Source organism: Schistocerca nitens, unplaced genomic scaffold, assembly GCF_023898315.1.
Source record: "Schistocerca nitens isolate TAMUIC-IGC-003100 unplaced genomic scaffold, iqSchNite1.1 HiC_scaffold_495, whole genome shotgun sequence".
NCBI lineage: Eukaryota > Metazoa > Arthropoda > Insecta > Orthoptera > Acrididae > Schistocerca > Schistocerca nitens.
In genome coordinates this window covers 107,007-126,656 of record NW_026046028.1, presented here as the reverse complement: position 1 = coordinate 126,656, position 19,650 = coordinate 107,007, and positions in this window count along the sequence as shown.

The window sequence follows — 19,650 nt, the reverse complement described above, 5'->3', positions numbered from 1 at the left end:
CTGGGGCTGTGTGCGCTGCCGCCGCCGCCGCCGCTGCTGCTGGTGCAGCAGCAACGACGACGAACAACGAGTAAGCAAGAAGAGGACGAAGCGGATGGCTGGTGGGTGAGTGCATTTAGGCGGTCGACAAGGCAGTGCGTGATGTGGCGTTGTGACGGGGGTTTGCTCACGTGGCCTCGTTGTGTCGATGCGCAGGAAGATGAGATGCGGGCAGACGCAGACGCGTACAGAGAGACGAGCCCGGTCTGCAGCAGGATGTGGGGCGCGGCGCGCCGAGTGCAGAGCAGCGCGCGCCGCCTGGGCCGGGCTGGGCCCGCCCGGCGGCGGGCCGCGCTGTTGTCGCGGACGTGAGCGCCCCCTGGCGGGTGGTCGGAGGCGGCGCGGTGGACGTGTGTCCGGTTGGCCAGTGCACATTGCGAGTGGCTGGCTGGCGGTCGGCGGCGAGACGGGAGAGGAGGTATGTGTCGCGGGCGCCTTTGCTGCGCTGCGTCGTTGCGTGCCTGGGCGTGCGCCTGTCGACTGTGTGTGACTGTGTTGGGCGTTGTGCCACGTACGTGTGTGCTCGGCCGAAGGCGTCGGAAGAAAAAGAGAGAGAGAGACGGGCGGGGAAAGTGGGTCGGTGTGCGTGCGTCGCCCGTGATGCGATGATGTCGCGTCATGTCTTGTCTTTGCGAAACGGCTGCCGAGAGGTGTGTGGTGGCGAGCGGGAATGTGCGTTTGGTGGTTGCCGGCCGGCCGGCTGTTGTTGGTGGTTCCTCCTGTGGTTGTTTGTGCTGCTTTGATGGCAACGTGGAAGGACGCCGGTTTCCGTGCCTTGCGTGTGGTTGTGTCGACGGTGACTGGTTGGGGGTGTGCGCCGATGCACGTGCCATCATGTTGTCATGTTTGGGTCGTGAGTGTGTTTTTTGGCTGTGTTGTTGTGTACGGGAAGGGGGGGAGAGGCGGCGGCGGCGGGTGATAGTGCGTGCAGTAGTGCCGTTGCGACGGGCGTCGGGTGGAGCCGTGCGTAGTGGCGGTGGCGGAAAGGTGTAGGTTGCGGGAAGCGAGCCCGTCGCGTGTCGTTGTCGTCGTCGTCGTCGTCGTCGACGGGGTCGCGTGCGCTGTGAATCGAGAGTGGCGGGAAAGGAGCAGCGTGCCGCTGTGTCGTGGTCGTTAGCAGAGGCCTGTGCTTGTCCGTTTGTTTTCTGTCGGACGCTTGGTGCGAGTTGTTTGTTTTGTTGCCGCCGCCGCGGTTGTTTTTGTTTGTCGGCTGTGCTGTGTCGGTGGGTCGGCGAGCTGTTTTGCGGTGCGTGAATGTGTTGGTGCAAAAGTGGCGGCGGCGTCATGGCTGCGACCGCGACGAGCCGCGGGCGCGCCATTGATGATGTTGAACACAGAGCGGCTGTGTGCAATGGGAGGCCTTGTGTACGGGTAGCGGTGTTGTCGTACGTGCATCCGGCCCGGTGCGGAAAGCGCCGTTGCGGTTGCGGGGTTGCCTCTGGTCGCGACGTGTGGTGCTCGGCTTTGTGGGTTTTGTGGTGCCCGTTTGGCCGGTGGGTGGTGTTTTTTGTGTGTTTTTGTTTTTGTTTTTTTTTTGTTGTGTGTGTGTGTGTGTGTGTGTGGTCGGTCTCTTTGGCGCTCGGTATATATCTGCCTCCTGCTCGGTCTTGCGGCGGTTTTGTCGACGTCGTCTGTAGTTTTTTTGCGGCTTGCCGACGACCGACCGACCGACCGACCGACCGACCGACCGACCGAACTACGACCTACCTGTGACAGCTACGTGTGGCGCCCGAAGGTGAACGTAACGTGACCTCGGCGCCCTTAGCCTAACCTAAGATGTCCGGCCGTAAGGTAGGTGCGGCCACCTGACGCCTCACGTCCGAACGCTTAACCTAACTTTGACGCCTAACCTAACTTTAACCCTTAACCTAACCCACGTCCAACCAACGTAACCTAACCTAACCCAAGCGACGCCAACCCTAACCTAAGGTGTTGTACAGTGCGAATGTCGAAGGCATGTTATAGTCGTAGGTGGAGAGCACTGCACGCAACAAGCGGCTACACGGGTAGCAGGGGTTGTGTGGCGTGGGCTGGGCGGTTTGTGTTAGGTTAGATGGCCTTGGGCAAGTACAGAAAGGGGGCAACAGCAGCCTCAACGGGTGCGGGGACCAAGCAGCAATCGGTATTGTTTGTCAACTGTCGAAGCTGCGTTGGTACAGTACCGGAACCGCAAGCGCTGACAGAGAAAGCACCGAAGCTCTGCAATCGTTATAAGGTACAGAAAGCTGGCTGACGCCAGGGATAAATTCTGCCGAAATTGTCACAAAGGTACGGACGGTGTTTTAGAAAGGCTCGATTGCATGCAACCGGTGGTGGTGTGTTCGTCGCTGTTTAGTAGTGGTTTTGATCCTGTAGTGAAGTAGAAGTGGGTGGTTCCTGTGAAATATTGTGGGTGGAGGTTACACTCAACAACCGAGCTAGGTTTAATAATAATTGGCTCCTTTGACCGACCTCCCGACGCAGCAGCATTAGTGGCAGAACAACGGAGAGACGGATTTGGAAACACATTTCACATACATTTTCCTCAGCATGTTAGGGTCTTAGGTGGAGATTTCAATGTACCCGATATAGACTGGGACACTCAGATGATGTTCAGGACGGGTGGTTGGGGGACAGAGAGCATCGAGTGACATTATACTGAGTGCACTGTCCGAAAAGTACCTCGAGCAAAATGAACAGAGAACCGACTCGTGGAGATGACATCGTGGACCTACTGATGACAAACAGACCCGAACGTGTTTCGACTCTGTATGTGCAGAACAGGGACGCAGTGATCATAAGGCCGTTGCAGGGAGGACGGTGTATCTGTTTGGCTAGCAAGAGTAATAGAAGGCAGATTTCCAGACGACCTGACAGATGAAAACGCAAATGCCTGTTCCGACACTGACAATGTTGAGTGTTCATGGAGAAAGTGCAAGGCAATGGTAAAAATGCGTTTTTAGACAGGTACGTGCCGAGTGTAGAACTGTGAGGGATGGGAAAAAAAACCCACCGTGGTATACTACTACAACAACAACAACGTTAGGAAACTATTGCGAAAGCAAAGAGAGCTTCACCCAAAGTTTAAAACGCAGCCAAAATCCTCCGAGACAAACGGGAAGCTAAACGATGTCAAAGTGAGCGTAAGGAGGGCTATGCGTGAAGCGTTCAGTGAATTCGAAAGTAGAACAAACCCTATGTACCGACCGACGTTGACAGAAAATGCTAGGACGTTGCGGTCTTGCGTTGAATCGGTAAGTGGCTCGAAACAGCATATCCAGACACTCCGGCATGGCGATGGCATTGAAACAGAGGATGACACGCGTAAAGCTGTGGTGAAATACCTAAGCACCTGTTTCCAAAGCTGTTTCACAGAGGACGGACCGCACTCTGCAGTTCCGTCTTCTAAATGCTCGCACGAACGAGAAACTGGCTGACATCGAAGTAAGTGTCCAAGGAGGAATGGGAAAGTCCGCCGGACCCGACGGGATTACCAATTCGCGATTCCTACACAGGGTACGCGAAACAACCTGCCCCCCTCCTAACAGCCGTGTACCGCAAGTCTCTGGAGAGGAAGGGAGGGTTCCAAATGATTGGAAAAGAGCACAGGTAGTCCCAGTCGTCGAGCAGATGCGCAAAACCATAGACCCATATCTCTGACGTCGATGTGTTGTAGAACATGTTGTTTGCTCGAGTATCATGTCGTTTGTGGAAACTCCAGAGTCTACTATGTAGGAATCAACATGGATTCCGGAAACAGCGATCGTGTGTGAGACCCGGCTCGCTTTATTTGCCCATGAGACCCAGAAAGCTCCCAGGTGGATGCCATTGTCCTTGACGTCCGGAAGGCGTTCGAGACAGCTCCGCACCGTCGCCTGATCAACGACGTAAGAGTCTACAGAATATCAGACCAACTGTGTGGCTGGATTGAAGAGATGTCAGCAGACGGAACACAGCATGTTGTTATCGATGGAGAGACAGACGTCTACAGACGTTAAAGTAACCCCTGGCGTGCCACGGGGGAGTGTTATGGGACCATTGCTTTTTCACAATTCACATCATATAAATGACCTAGTAGATAGTGGCGGACGTTCCATGCGTCGTTTCGCGGATGATGCTGTATGTAGTATACAGAGAGGTTGCAGGACGATCGGCAGCGGATAGGCACCCGGTGCAGGGGGAGTGGCAACTGTCCCCTTAACATAGACAAATGTAATGTATTGCGAATATACAGAAAGAAGGATCCTTTACTGTGTGATTGATTATATGATAGCGGGACAAACACTGGTAGCTGTGACGTCTGTAAAATATGTATCTGGGAGTAGGCGTGCGGAATGATTTGGAAGTGGAATGATGATCAGATAAAAGTAAATTGTTGGTAAGGCGGGTACCAGGTTGAGATGCATTGGGAGAATGCTTAGCAAAAACAAAAAAATGTAGTCCATCAACAAAGGAGGTGGCTTACAGAAACACGCGTTCGACCGACCCATACGTGAGTGTTGCCCACCAGTGTGGGACCCGTAGCAGGTCGGGTTGACGGAGGAAGATAGAGAAAGATCCAACGTTTTCGTCACAGGGGTATGTGGTAACCGTGATAGCGTTACGGAGATGGCTAAGTGGCAGACTCTGCAAGGGAGGCGCCCTGCATCGCGGTGTAGCTTGCTCGCCAGGTTTTTCTCGAGAGGGTGCGTTTCCGGATGAGGTATCGAACATATTGCTTCCCCGTACGTATATACCTCCCGAGGAGATCCCGAATGTAACAGTAGAGAGATTCGAGCGCGCACGGAGGCTTTCAGACAGTCGTTCTTCCCGCGTAACATACGCGACTGGAACGGCAAAGGGTGGTAATGACAGTGGCACGTAAAGTGCCCTCCGCCACACACCGTTGGGTGGCTTGCGGCGTACAAATGTAGGAGGTCGGCTGTCGTGTGTGCTTGAAGGCAGATGCGGTGTGTCTGTCGTTGCGGACGGCGGTCAGCCCCCCTCGCGTAAGCGGCGAGGGGCGGCGGCGCTCGGTTGGCCGGTGCCGATGTTGCGCAGGCGGCGCCCGTTTTCTTTGCGGCGGGCAATTTTGTGAGAAACGGGCGCGAATGTTGGCGGGCGAGGTGGCCCGACGGCTGCGGGCCGATCGGGAAACGGTGGGAGGGCGATGGGGCGGCGGAGGTGCGTTTGCACGGCCGGCATCGCCGCACGCCTCCGCTTGTGTGGCTGTGGCGGCGGCCGCGCTGGCCGGGCTGGCGCGGCGACGGTGTGGCAGTTTTGCCGAAGGTTTGGCCATTGTGGCGGGTCGTCGGCTGGGGCTGTGGGGGCGGCATGTGGGCGGGGGCGGCGATTCTCGGCGGGCCGAGCCAGGCTGTAGCGCGCGGTAGCTGCAGTTTGGCCGTGGTTTGCGGCGCTGCCGTGGCGACTGGTTGGCGACTGTGGTGTGGCCGTGTGTAGCCCCATCCTCGGTGGTTTGAACGGCGCGGGTGGTTGCGGCGCAGGTTTGGGGCTGGTCCGCACAGGCTGTCGGACGTTGGGCGGTAGCAAGCGCGGGAGGCGCGGCGCGGCGGCGCGCAGAGTGGCGGCCGCTCTCTCGGCCGTCCGCGCCCGCCCGCGACACTGGCTGGGCCTGGCGGCGCGGCGGCTATTCTCTGCCGCCGTGCTTGCCGCCTGCCGCTCTCGCTCTCGCTCTCGTGTGCGTACGCGCGTCGTCCGTCGAAATAATGGCAGATCAGGCGGCTACGAACGAGACTGCTGCGGCACCCGCCGCCACCGGCACGACGAAGAAGGCCAAGTCTGCGGCGTCTGCGAAGAAGCCGCGCGCCAAGCCTGCGCACCCGCGCACCTCTGAGATGGTGACGGCCGCCATCAAGAGTCTGAAGGAGCGCGGCGGCTCGTCGCTGCAGGCGATCAAGAAGTACATTGCCGCGCACTACAAGCTGGACGCGGAGAAGCTGGCGCCCTTTATCAAGAAGTACCTCAAGTCGGCCGTCGTGGCTGGCGAGCTGGTGCAGACGAAGGGGAAGGGCGCGTCCGGCTCTTTCAAGCTTGCCGGCGCCGGCGGCGGGGCGGCCGAGGGCGGCAAGGCCCGTGCCGGCGGTGCGAAGAAGAAGCGCGCCGCTCCGGCCAGCAAGGAGAAGAAGGGCGCCCGTGCGGCCGGCGCAAAGAAGGCTGGTGGCGTGAAGGCGGCGACCGGTCGGAAGGCGGGCGCCGCCAAGAAGGCGTCTGCGGCGTCGGCGGCTCCCGCGGGTGCGAAGAAGGCGGCTGCGGCCAAGCCGGCCAAGGCCAAGTCGCCGTCGAAGGCGAAGAAGGCCGCCAAGGTTCCGACGAAGAAGCCGAAGGCGCCGCGCCCGAAGAAGGCGACGACGCCGTCTAAGGCGAAGGCGTCGCCCAAGAAGAAGAAGTGAAGTGAAGTAAAGTAAAGAAAGGAAAGGGGAAGGGCTGGCGCTTGACCCCGTCGTCCCCCACCCCCCTCCCCCGCGTCGTCTAGTGGCGCGCGATGGCACGGCTGCGCGCGGCCCAAAACGGCCCTTCTCAGGGCCATCAGAGGACGTCGGGAAGGCGTTGATTGTCGTGCCTGGCGCGTTGTGTTGTGTTGTTTGGGTGGCCGTGCGTGCATGCGCCGGTGTGTGTGTGTGTGTGTGTGTGTGGTTGGTTGATGTTTGTGTGGCGTTTCTGTATGACCCTTGTGGGTACTGTTTGCGTGCCGTGGTGGATGGATTGTGGGGCCGGTGGCGGTAGGCGGCGGCGCGCGGTAGCGGAGCGGTTGTGGCCGTTTTTTTGTTTTGTGTTTTGTATTTTGTGCGGCGGCCGACGGTTGGTTTCTCATGTTTCTGGAGACTCTGCTTGCTTTGCGGATGGCGCGTCTTGTTTTTGTGTGTGTGTGTCCTCTGTCTCTGAAAGGGAGACGTTGAGACGTGGAAGTGGCCGGCGGGAATTGGGAAGGCGCGGTGGCGCCTCGGAGACGGCGGCGGCCAGCCACCCGTGGGTGACGTCGTCCGGCTGTTTGTTTGTGTGTGTGTGTGTGTGTGTGTGTACTGAAGGGGGTGGGGTGTTGATGACGTCGAATGTGATTGTTGGCGAGAGCGGCTGTGGACGGGAGGGTGGGAATTGTGGTGGTTGTTTTAACGGGGCTAGAGAGAGAGGCTGGGCGGCAAGACCGACAAAAGTTTTGCTCGCGACGGAGAGATGTTAGTGGCCCTGAAAAGGGCCGTTTTTGTGTTGCGCGCGTGCGGTGCCGTGCCGCGGCTAAGCGGTTTAGGCGCGCTCGCCGCGGATGCGGCGCGCGAGCTGGATGTCCTTGGGCATGATGGTGACGCGCTTGGCGTGGATTGCGCACAGGTTGGTGTCTTCGAAGAGGCCGACGAGGTAGGCCTCGCTGGCCTCCTGCAGGGCCATGACTGCGGAGCTCTGGAAGCGCAGGTCGGTCTTGAAGTCCTGGGCGATCTCGCGCACTAGGCGCTGGAACGGCAGCTTGCGGATGAGCAGCTCTGTGCTCTTCTGGTAGCGCCTGATTTCTCGCAGGGCGACGGTGCCCGGCCTGTAGCGGTGGGGCTTCTTGACGCCGCCGGTGGCGGGCGCGCTCTTCCTCGCCGCCTTGGTGGCGAGCTGTTTGCGCGGCGCCTTTCCGCCGGTGGACTTGCGGGCCGTTTGCTTTGTGCGGGCCATAGCGGTTAGCGGTGCGTGCGGTAGCGAAGCGTCCGGTGCTGCCTTGACAACGGGCCCGCGCGGGCCCGCGCTGCGCTTATATGCCCTCGGTGCGCGTGGTGGGGGGAGGGCGGGCCAGAGTCTATATAGGGGGGCGGCGCGCGCTCACGGCGCATTTACAAACCCTATTTTGGTACCCATCTTATTGGTGCTAGCGAACTTGCTGATTTTCTGTTTGTTTGTTGTCCTCCCCTATAGTGTCTCCGTACAGAGAGCAACCGAGACACTATAGGGGAGGACAACAAACAAACAGAAAATCAGCAAGTTCGCTAGCACCAATAAGATGGGTACCAAAATAGGGTTTGTAAATGCGAATGGCTGCAATACGAAAAAGCCACTAATCGAACAACTAATCAAGAAAGAAAAGATTCAGCTACTGGGGATGACAGAAACTAGGGTGGGGCAAGCCCCAATAAACATACTAGATTATACATGCTATCGCAAAGATGACGTGACTGAGGCGAGACACAGAGGATGGGCACATGGCGGAATAGCCATTGTACATCATAAAAAGTTAGCGACCGCCGAGGTTGAACTGCCAAGATGCTTCGACATGCACAAGGCAATAGTAATAAAAGTAGCAGCCAAACCATTTAAAGCAATCCACATCGCAGTTATATATGTCCCCCCTACAGAAGAAATCCCAAAAGATTTACTAAAACACATATGTAACTTAGGGCCCAGCATAATTCTGGGAGACTTCAATGCAAGATCAATTAACTTTGGAGACAAACGGACAAATAGAAACGGAAGGCAACTGGAAGAACTACTAGAAGAAAACCCACATATTCTGAAAATGCATAACACCGAGCCCACGTTCATAAATCACACAGGAGACTCGACACCAGACCACATACTTCACACAAGAGACTTAGCTAGGCACTTAGGAGACGTAGACATCGGAGACAGCATAGGAAGCGACCACCTCCCACTGCTAACTACCACTACAGCCGTAAACCCAGAAAGAATGAAACCAACAACAAAAACATACAAAGACAGAAAAAACATAGACAAAAATAAATACATTACCTACATCAAAGAAAACATAAGGACAACACACGAACAGATCAGAAGCCAGGAGGAAATGGAGAAACTGAACGAACACATCAAGACAGTAATCAGTGATGCCATCGAAACCAGCGCCCCAACACGAAGAGTTATAGTAGGAGGCGAAAGGATTCCTGCAAATATACTCGAACTTATAAAGCAAAAACGAAGAGTATATACGCAATTCAAAGAAAACCGTGACCCAACAATAAAAAATCAGTGGAACCGACTAAATGATCAAGTTAAATTCCTACTGAGACAACACAGAGCCAGAACCCTCAACGACAAGATTCAGAAACTGGATCCAAAAAACCCAGCAGAATTTTGGAAAAAATTTAAACGCATTACACACGAAAAGCAAAACCAAGACCCACCACTAATCATAAACGGCGACATTATACAATGTGAAGAGAAGAAAGCCAACGAATTTATGGAAGTGCTTAAGGAAATACATACACATCCTCAAGACGAGAGGTTTAACGACGAAACAGAAAAAACAATAGAAACCGAGACAACAAGAACACTAGAGGAGCCACAAAACACTGTATATGACGAAGACCAAACAACACTCATACAAGATATCACATCAAAAGAAATTGAAATAGCGATAGCATGCGGGAAAGTAACGGCACCCGGCGGAGATGGCATCACACGACACCACCTAAGGCTGATACCACAGGAAATAATCATACCACCACTCAAAAACTTATTCAACGCCGTACTCAAACTGCAGAAAACGCCACAACAGTGGAAAGATGCACAAGTTAAGATGCTGCCGAAGCCCCTAAAACCAAAACATGACCCAAAGTCATACCGCCCTATAACATTACTGCCAGTAATAGGTAAAACCTTTGAATCAATACTCACTAATAGACTACAAAAGTTTGCAGAAAAACGACAAATTATACCTAAAGAACAAAGCGGATTTAGGAAGAATAAAAGTACAACAGACCCAATTTTCCGCCTTATCAGCAATAGCACAGAAGCCATAAATACAGGAAATGTAGTAGCAGCGCTACTGCTCGACATAGAGAGGGCCTTCGATAAAGTATGGCACTTAGGGCTCATACACAAATTAATTAAAAACGCCATCCCAGTAGAAATAATAAAACTAGTAAAAAACATCATTACAGAAAGGGACATAAAAGTAAAAGTAGGGGACAAACTATCAGAGAAGCTCAGACCACTGGCAGGAGTGCCACAAGGGGCAATCATATCGCCACTCTTATATAATATATACACATCAGATATACCAAAGCCAATTGGGCTAAATGAAGAACTTGCCCTATATGCCGATGACACGGCGTTCTGGTGCCATGCCCCAACAACCGAGCTGTTAACAGAGAAAACCAGCAGATATATAAAATCACTAGAAAAATGGATGTCTGCATGGAGAATTAGGCCAAACCCGGCCAAATCGCAGCTACTAATAATCCAACACAGAAACCTCACACAGAATCAACAACAAAACCCAGAAGACGTTGAAATAACACTCTGGGGACAAAAAGTAGAACCAAAGAAGACAGCCAAATACCTAGGACTAAAGATTGATAACATACTGAATTGGAAGACCAACACAACACAAAAAATAGGAAAAGCCAGCGCAAAACTAGCCAAAATCAAGCTACTACAACATAGAAACGGAGGTGCAGCAACACCAATAGTGCTACATATATATAAAATGTTCGTAAGACCAATACTAGAGTATGCAGGAATAGCATGGTGCGGAAACGTAACACAATGTAACCGAATTAAATCCACGGATAGAAGAATGCTAAGGACACTAGCAAGAAAACCACGAGAAAGAACGGCAACACTGCACACAACTATTGATACAGACTCAATGGAAGAGCGACTAATAAAGCAGATAGCTACATATGGTGACAATAGACTAATCACGAACGAGACAATAAAAGACATAATCATCAAACCGCCATTCCACCTCAATCTACCACGCTACAAGTACCCTTACCCACCACAAATCGCCGCAATAGCAACAGAACAAATTCACCCCGGAAAACACAAGGATTTAGAAACAATTACAACAGGAAAACAACTCCCAGAGCACCTGCAGTGCCACATCACGCCAGACTAAATAGGAGACAGAAAGATACAGGAAAGACACCCAACCCTGGCTGAGGTTTTATGGGGTTTCCCTCAGCTGTAAGGCAAATGTCAGGGTTGTGTATAGTCCCCAAATCCAAATCCAACAAACCAGCAAACAAAATAATAATGTAGTAAAATACTAATAATAATATATATATAGACATATATATATATATACATACGTAAAGGAATAGAAAATAGTAAATAAGAACAAACCCAAACTATCAAATAAAAAGTGCCACAACAGAATAACATAAGGATAAGATAAGGCTCCAAAGCGGCATTAAGCCCTCCATGAGCCCGCCCCACCCTTCCGGTGGAGGAATGAAAGTTAAAAAAAAAAAAAAAAAAAAAAAAAAAAAAAAAAAAAAAAAAAAAAAAAAAAAAAAGTAGCCGACTCGCTAGCGCCGGGTGAGGAGCTGCCGCTTGTGCTTTTTTTGCTTGAGGAGGAGGAAGAATGACAGGCCGCGGCAAGGGAGGAAAGGGGCTGGGGAAGGGTGGCGCCAAGCGGCACCGCAAGGTGTTGCGCGACAACATCCAGGGCATCACGAAGCCCGCCATCCGCCGCCTGGCTCGCAGGGGCGGCGTGAAGCGCATCTCTGGTCTGATCTACGAGGAGACCCGCGGAGTGCTGAAGGTGTTCCTGGAGAACGTGATCCGCGACGCGGTGACGTACACTGAGCACGCCAAGCGCAAGACTGTGACGGCCATGGACGTGGTGTACGCCCTGAAGAGGCAGGGGCGCACCCTGTACGGTTTCGGCGGTTAGGCAGGCAGCCGGTGTGCTGTGCTGTGGCCTTCCCGCGGCCGTGCCGTTGCCCGTGCTTGGTGGGAGAGACGAAAAACGGCCCTTTTCAGGGCCACCACACTGTTCGGAAATTGAAAAGTGCGAAAGGGTCTGTGTTGCCTGCCTGCCTCTGTGTTTGTTGTTGTTGTGCGCCTCTGTTGCTTTGCGTGCGTGCGTTCCGTTTGGAGATTCGACGTGACGTGTGTGTGTGATGGATGCGGGAGGGCGCGGCTGAGTCCGGTGTGTGCGTGGTTTGTTTGTGGCGCGGGCCGGGACCATCGATCGGATCAGCTGTTTGGTTTGGTTTGTGCTGTGCCTGTGTGTTTGGAGAGCGCGCGCGGCGGCCCCGCGTGTCGTCCGTCGTCGGGCCGTTACGCGCTGTGTGTGTGTCGCGCGCGCTCTTTTAATTATGAACATATTAACAATGATCACATCACATTATTGGTGTATTGATGTCGTTGTCGTTGTTTGGAACGCGACTGTGCGTGCGTGGAGGGGTGCAGAAAAAATGTGTGTGTGTGTTCGGCCACACGGGCTGTGGACAAGATGGCGGACGTGCGCCGGCGCCGGCTGCGAATGAATGACTGTGGACGTTGTTGTAAAGTGCGGCGAGGACGACGGAAACTTTGCTTTGGACGTAGGTTTGTGTGGTGGCCCTGAAAAGGGCCGATTGTTGTGAGGCGAGCCGGCAAGGCAAAGGCGCGTTTGCGTTTGCGTGCAGGGAGCACGCAAGCGCAGCGCCGCGGTCCCTGTTTAGGCCTTCTTCTCGGTCTTCTTTGGCAGCAGGACGGCCTGGATGTTGGGCAGGACACCACCCTGTGCGATGGTGACGCCCGACAAGAGCTTGTTGAGCTCCTCGTCGTTGCGGATGGCGAGCTGCAGGTGGCGCGGGATGATGCGCGTCTTCTTGTTGTCGCGGGCCGCGTTTCCGGCCAGCTCGAGCACCTCAGCCGCGAGGTACTCCATGACGGCGGCGAGGTAGACGGGCGCCCCGGCGCCGACGCGCTCGGCGTAGTTTCCCTTGCGCAGGAGGCGGTGGATTCTGCCGACCGGGAACTGGAGCCCAGCCCTGCTTGAGCGGGACTTTGACTTGCCCTTGACTTTGCCTCCCTTTCCGCGTCCGGACATGGCGTTTGGCTAGTGGCGTAAGCGTGAAACACGTAACCGTAACGGTGCGAGCCGCAGCGAGTCGAGCAGCGGAGTGCGTGCGTGTGCCGGCGGCGGCGGGGTGGGGGTCCCTTTATGGGCTCGGGTGCGGCGGCCGGTTGCGCGCGCGCCCCATTGGTCGGCGGCCGCAACAGGGCGAGCTGGTAAAGGTGCGGTGTTGCGGTAGCGGCGGGTGCCACTGTGTGGGGAGACGCTGACTAGAGCGGAGCGCTTGCTGCTTGTTGTTGTACGTTCGAGATGCCGCCCAAGACTAGCGGGAAGGCCGCCAAGAAGGCCGGCAAGGCGCAGAAGAACATTTCGAAGGGCGACAAGAAGAAGAAGCGCAAGAGGAAGGAGAGCTATGCCATCTACATCTACAAGGTGCTGAAGCAGGTGCACCCCGACACGGGCATCTCGTCGAAGGCGATGAGCATCATGAACAGCTTCGTGAACGACATTTTCGAGCGCATTGCGGCCGAGGCGTCTCGCCTGGCGCACTACAACAAGCGCTCGACCATCACGTCCCGCGAGATCCAGACGGCTGTGCGGCTCTTGCTGCCTGGCGAGCTGGCCAAGCACGCCGTGAGCGAGGGCACGAAGGCGGTGACCAAGTACACGAGCTCCAAGTAAGGAGGGGAGGTTGTTACTTCGGCTCTTGGAAGGAAGGAAGCTCCCTCCGTTGCGAGAGCGGCAAAACGGCCCTTTTCAGGGCCACCAAATTGCCTTTGCGGGAAGAGCGGAATTGTTTGTGTGTGTGTGTGTGTGTGTGTGTGTGTGTGAGAGGGGGGCGGCATAGCTACCCGGTTTGGTTGTGGTTGCGAGGCAGCTGGTGGTGTGGTCTCGAATGTGGTTGTGGTTACTGGGGTACGGCCGCGAGGGTTTGGTTGCCGCCGGTGTGACGTGGAATGCGTGCACGAGTCCTGGCGTGGTTGTTTGTCGACACATAGATAGATAGATAGATAGATAGATAGATAGATAGGAGGTGTTGGTGCTGTCTGTGGCGCTGATTCATTTCTTTGTCTCCGTCTGCCCGGTTAGTCACGTGACTGCAATTGAAAGTCCTCGCGATTGATTGATTGTTGGCTGTCACCGTTACGGCCGTCTGCGGGTGTCTGTTGTCACATCATACATGATGGCGAGGGTGAAATGTTGTGTTGCCGTCGACTATTCCCTTTGCTGTACGGCGCGTTGGTGTGTTGGTTGACGTTTTAAATGGACGTGTCGTACTATCATGCATATCCATTACGATGTCGCCAAGAAATGTACGGGCGGGTGGGGTAGGCGACACGCACGGTTGCCCTTGATTTGTGATGATAGCCGTTTCTTGCAGTTTGACTGATGATTGATTGGACTGTTGTGCGCACGCACGTCATTCAAGGTGCACGTGTGTTCGGTTGAGTACAGTAAGCGTGAGGCTATGGGCGTACACGCGTTTCGTTGGTCTGTGTCCCCCGGTGTGAAATGGCAGGTGTGTCGGTGATGTGATCCGATCCGGCGGCTCTGAGTAACTGTCAATATCGGCGCGATACACCGGCGTCATGGCAACGTGTCGGTGTGAACACCAGTCGCACTGTGGCACCGTCGGCGCCGCGAACGGTGACGAAAGGCTGACCTTTGATCGGTCGAGTGTCGTGTCTGGGCAGAACGTGTGGAATGAGCAAAACTGTTGGGGACGGAAACAATGGTGGAGGAGGGGAACGGAAAGTAATAAAACAAACAAACAAAATGGAGAAGCAATCACCGGAAAACGAAGCAGGGAAAAACGGAGAGGCGCTGTCTATAGCAGCGGAACGTTCCCGTGCATTGCAGCCGCACTGAGAGGCGTTTACGGCGCGGCTGCAAGTGTCGGCCGTGGCGACGGCTGAATTGCATTGCCTTCCCGGATGAAAAAAAAAGCGTTCGCCGACATGGCTCGGAGGAGGAATCTATGAGAATGCCTTGCCCTTGCCTGCCGTTTCGTGTGCCCTCCTGTTGTGTACGCTGTTGTTGTCCGGTGTAGCGAAGGGTGTGTATGTAGGGGTGGGTGGGTGTGTGTGTGTGTGTTTAGAAGGTCGATAGCTGCCGTCACGGCAGTCAAAGGTGTCGCGAAAAAGTGTGTTAGCCGTGGTTGGTTGGTTGGTTTGTGTGTTTTAAAGAGAAGGGACGAGAGAGAGAGAGAGAGTGAAAGTAGGTGGAGAGAGAGTGCGTTGCGTGTTGCCTAACTGCGTCCGCGAATATGGCAGTAGTTGGTGGTGGGCGTGCCCTTGCATGTGGCCCGGAAGGCGTGTCCGTTTCGCGGTAGTGGCACCGCTGCTGGCATATTCGGGAGATGGGAGGGGGCGCGAAAGGAGAAAGGAGACGCGGAGGCTTTAAAGACGGGGAGGGCGCGTGTGGGTGGCTCGCGCTGCGCTCGGCGGTTGTGTTTGTGCAACAAATGTGTTGCCGGGAGGGGACCGTTGTTGTGGTGCGGTTGTAGCCGCAGACGCGGCCGGCAGTGAACGTGAGACGACGGGTGCGGGCCGGGGCGGCGCATGTCGCCGGTGCCATGCCTTTTAAGAGCCGCGCGGTCGGGGGTGTGCGCACCGTGTGTCGTGTTGCGAGACGGCAGCATTTGTGCTGCGTGGCGTGGCGTGGCGTGGCGTGGCGTGGCGTGGCGTGGCGTGGCGTGGGGGCGAGGAGAGCGAGCCGCGCGGTGTGCTTGGGCGCCGGAGAATGGCACACTGCGCCTGCCCGTTGAGGAGGCCGATGGCCGTGGTGTGGTGGAAATGGAGCGCGTCGGACGTGCACCAATGGGAAAGAGAAACAAAGCGGCGACAACGAACGAAAGGGGGAGGGAGGCCATTGTGTCACATGCGGCGGTGGGAGGAAAAAGAAAAAACAAAAACAAAACAAAAAAAAAAAACAAGAAACAAAGACGTAAGAAAGAGGAGAAACAACAAGGACAATGAGTCGTGCGTTCGCGAGGGGGGTGCGCGTGTCACTCCGGTACGCGCAGTGCGGGAATAGAGGCAGCGTCGGCACGGAGAAGCAAGCAAGCAAGCAAGCAAGGAAGGAAGGAAGGAAGGAAGGACGCACGCGCGCTGCGGCGTTTGGCGCGGTTTGCGGCTGGCGCCTTTGGTGGCAACGGCCAGGACAAGCAGCGGTGTATGGTGGTGTGCGGGGCGGACAGGGGCGGCGGCGGTGGTGGCCTGGGAGGAGGCGAGGCGAGGCGGCGCCGACGGTGGCGTGTGGTACGGCGAAAACGGGACGGACGGCGGATGTTGGAGAGGCGCCGCGCACGCAGACACATGGAAGGAAGGAACGAACGAACGCAAGGGAACAAATGGAGGGGGCGAATGTGGAGATGCGGGCAGGCGGTGGTGTTTGTGGGCATGTGGTGGGGAGAAGGGCGGGGGCGGGAGGACAGAGGCGAGGCGACTGCTTGCGTGCTCGCCCGCTCGCTCGCGTGTCTTTTGTTTTTGTGTTTGTGTTTCCATCGTTTGGTCGCCTTGGAGCCTGTCGGTCCCGTCCGTGTGTGGCCACGCTTCGGGCGCGTGTATGTTTGTACGTTTCGTTTGTTCGTCTTCTGCAGCAGAGGCGGTGCGCGGCAGTGGGAACGCCTGCCTGGCGGCTGGGACGGCCAGCAAATGCGGTTGGATGGGCGGCCACAGCACCGCACCTGTGCCCAAGGAGGCGACGCTGGCGGCGGGGCCCCCTCGGATGCGGCCGGCTGGGGCTGTGTGCGCTGCCGCCGCCGCCGCCGCTGCTGCTGGTGCAGCAGCAACGACGACGAACAACGAGTAAGCAAGAAGAGGACGAAGCGGATGGCTGGTGGGTGAGTGCATTTAGGCGGTCGACAAGGCAGTGCGTGATGTGGCGTTGTGACGGGGGTTTGCTCACGTGGCCTCGTTGTGTCGATGCGCAGGAAGATGAGATGCGGGCAGACGCAGACGCGTACAGAGAGACGAGCCCGGTCTGCAGCAGGATGTGGGGCGCGGCGCGCCGAGTGCAGAGCAGCGCGCGCCGCCTGGGCCGGGCTGGGCCCGCCCGGCGGCGGGCCGCGCTGTTGTCGCGGACGTGAGCGCCCCCTGGCGGGTGGTCGGAGGCGGCGCGGTGGACGTGTGTCCGGTTGGCCAGTGCACATTGCGAGTGGCTGGCTGGCGGTCGGCGGCGAGACGGGAGAGGAGGTATGTGTCGCGGGCGCCTTTGCTGCGCTGCGTCGTTGCGTGCCTGGGCGTGCGCCTGTCGACTGTGTGTGACTGTGTTGGGCGTTGTGCCACGTACGTGTGTGCTCGGCCGAAGGCGTCGGAAGAAAAAGAGAGAGAGAGACGGGCGGGGAAAGTGGGTCGGTGTGCGTGCGTCGCCCGTGATGCGATGATGTCGCGTCATGTCTTGTCTTTGCGAAACGGCTGCCGAGAGGTGTGTGGTGGCGAGCGGGAATGTGCGTTTGGTGGTTGCCGGCCGGCCGGCTGTTGTTGGTGGTTCCTCCTGTGGTTGTTTGTGCTGCTTTGATGGCAACGTGGAAGGACGCCGGTTTCCGTGCCTTGCGTGTGGTTGTGTCGACGGTGACTGGTTGGGGGTGTGCGCCGATGCACGTGCCATCATGTTGTCATGTTTGGGTCGTGAGTGTGTTTTTTGGCTGTGTTGTTGTGTACGGGAAGGGGGGGAGAGGCGGCGGCGGCGGGTGATAGTGCGTGCAGTAGTGCCGTTGCGACGGGCGTCGGGTGGAGCCGTGCGTAGTGGCGGTGGCGGAAAGGTGTAGGTTGCGGGAAGCGAGCCCGTCGCGTGTCGTTGTCGTCGTCGTCGTCGTCGTCGACGGGGTCGCGTGCGCTGTGAATCGAGAGTGGCGGGAAAGGAGCAGCGTGCCGCTGTGTCGTGGTCGTTAGCAGAGGCCTGTGCTTGTCCGTTTGTTTTCTGTCGGACGCTTGGTGCGAGTTGTTTGTTTTGTTGCCGCCGCCGCGGTTGTTTTTGTTTGTCGGCTGTGCTGTGTCGGTGGGTCGGCGAGCTGTTTTGCGGTGCGTGAATGTGTTGGTGCAAAAGTGGCGGCGGCGTCATGGCTGCGACCGCGACGAGCCGCGGGCGCGCCATTGATGATGTTGAACACAGAGCGGCTGTGTGCAATGGGAGGCCTTGTGTACGGGTAGCGGTGTTGTCGTACGTGCATCCGGCCCGGTGCGGAAAGCGCCGTTGCGGTTGCGGGGTTGCCTCTGGTCGCGACGTGTGGTGCTCGGCTTTGTGGGTTTTGTGGTGCCCGTTTGGCCGGTGGGTGGTGTTTTTTGTGTGTTTTTGTTTTTGTTTTTTTTTTGTTGTGTGTGTGTGTGTGTGTGTGTGGTCGGTCTCTTTGGCGCTCGGTATATATCTGCCTCCTGCTCGGTCTTGCGGCGGTTTTGTCGACGTCGTCTGTAGTTTTTTTGCGGCTTGCCGACGACCGACCGACCGACCGACCGACCGACCGACCGACCGAACTACGACCTACCTGTGACAGCTACGTGTGGCGCCCGAAGGTGAACGTAACGTGACCTCGGCGCCCTTAGCCTAACCTAAGATGTCCGGCCGTAAGGTAGGTGCGGCCACCTGACGCCTCACGTCCGAACGCTTAACCTAACTTTGACGCCTAACCTAACTTTAACCCTTAACCTAACCCACGTCCAACCAACGTAACCTAACCTAACCCAAGCGACGCCAACCCTAACCTAAGGTGTTGTACAGTGCGAATGTCGAAGGCATGTTATAGTCGTAGGTGGAGAGCACTGCACGCAACAAGCGGCTACACGGGTAGCAGGGGTTGTGTGGCGTGGGCTGGGCGGTTTGTGTTAGGTTAGATGGCCTTGGGCAAGTACAGAAAGGGGGCAACAGCAGCCTCAACGGGTGCGGGGACCAAGCAGCAATCGGTATTGTTTGTCAACTGTCGAAGCTGCGTTGGTACAGTACCGGAACCGCAAGCGCTGACAGAGAAAGCACCGAAGCTCTGCAATCGTTATAAGGTACAGAAAGCTGGCTGACGCCAGGGATAAATTCTGCCGAAATTGTCACAAAGGTACGGACGGTGTTTTAGAAAGGCTCGATTGCATGCAACCGGTGGTGGTGTGTTCGTCGCTGTTTAGTAGTGGTTTTGATCCTGTAGTGAAGTAGAAGTGGGTGGTTCCTGTGAAATATTGTGGGTGGAGGTTACACTCAACAACCGAGCTAGGTTTAATAATAATTGGCTCCTTTGACCGACCTCCCGACGCAGCAGCATTAGTGGCAGAACAACGGAGAGACGGATTTGGAAACACATTTCACATACATTTTCCTCAGCATGTTAGGGTCTTAGGTGGAGATTTCAATGTACCCGATATAGACTGGGACACTCAGATGATGTTCAGGACGGGTGGTTGGGGGACAGAGAGCATCGAGTGACATTATACTGAGTGCACTGTCCGAAAAGTACCTCGAGCAAAATGAACAGAGAACCGACTCGTGGAGATGACATCGTGGACCTACTGATGACAAACAGACCCGAACGTGTTTCGACTCTGTATGTGCAGAACAGGGACGCAGTGATCATAAGGCCGTTGCAGGGAGGACGGTGTATCTGTTTGGCTAGCAAGAGTAATAGAAGGCAGATTTCCAGACGACCTGACAGATGAAAACGCAAATGCCTGTTCCGACACTGACAATGTTGAGTGTTCATGGAGAAAGTGCAAGGCAATGGTAAAAATGCGTTTTTAGACAGGTACGTGCCGAGTGTAGAACTGTGAGGGATGGGAAAAAAAACCCACCGTGGTATACTACTACAACAACAACAACGTTAGGAAACTATTGCGAAAGCAAAGAGAGCTTCACCCAAAGTTTAAAACGCAGCCAAAATCCTCCGAGACAAACGGGAAGCTAAACGATGTCAAAGTGAGCGTAAGGAG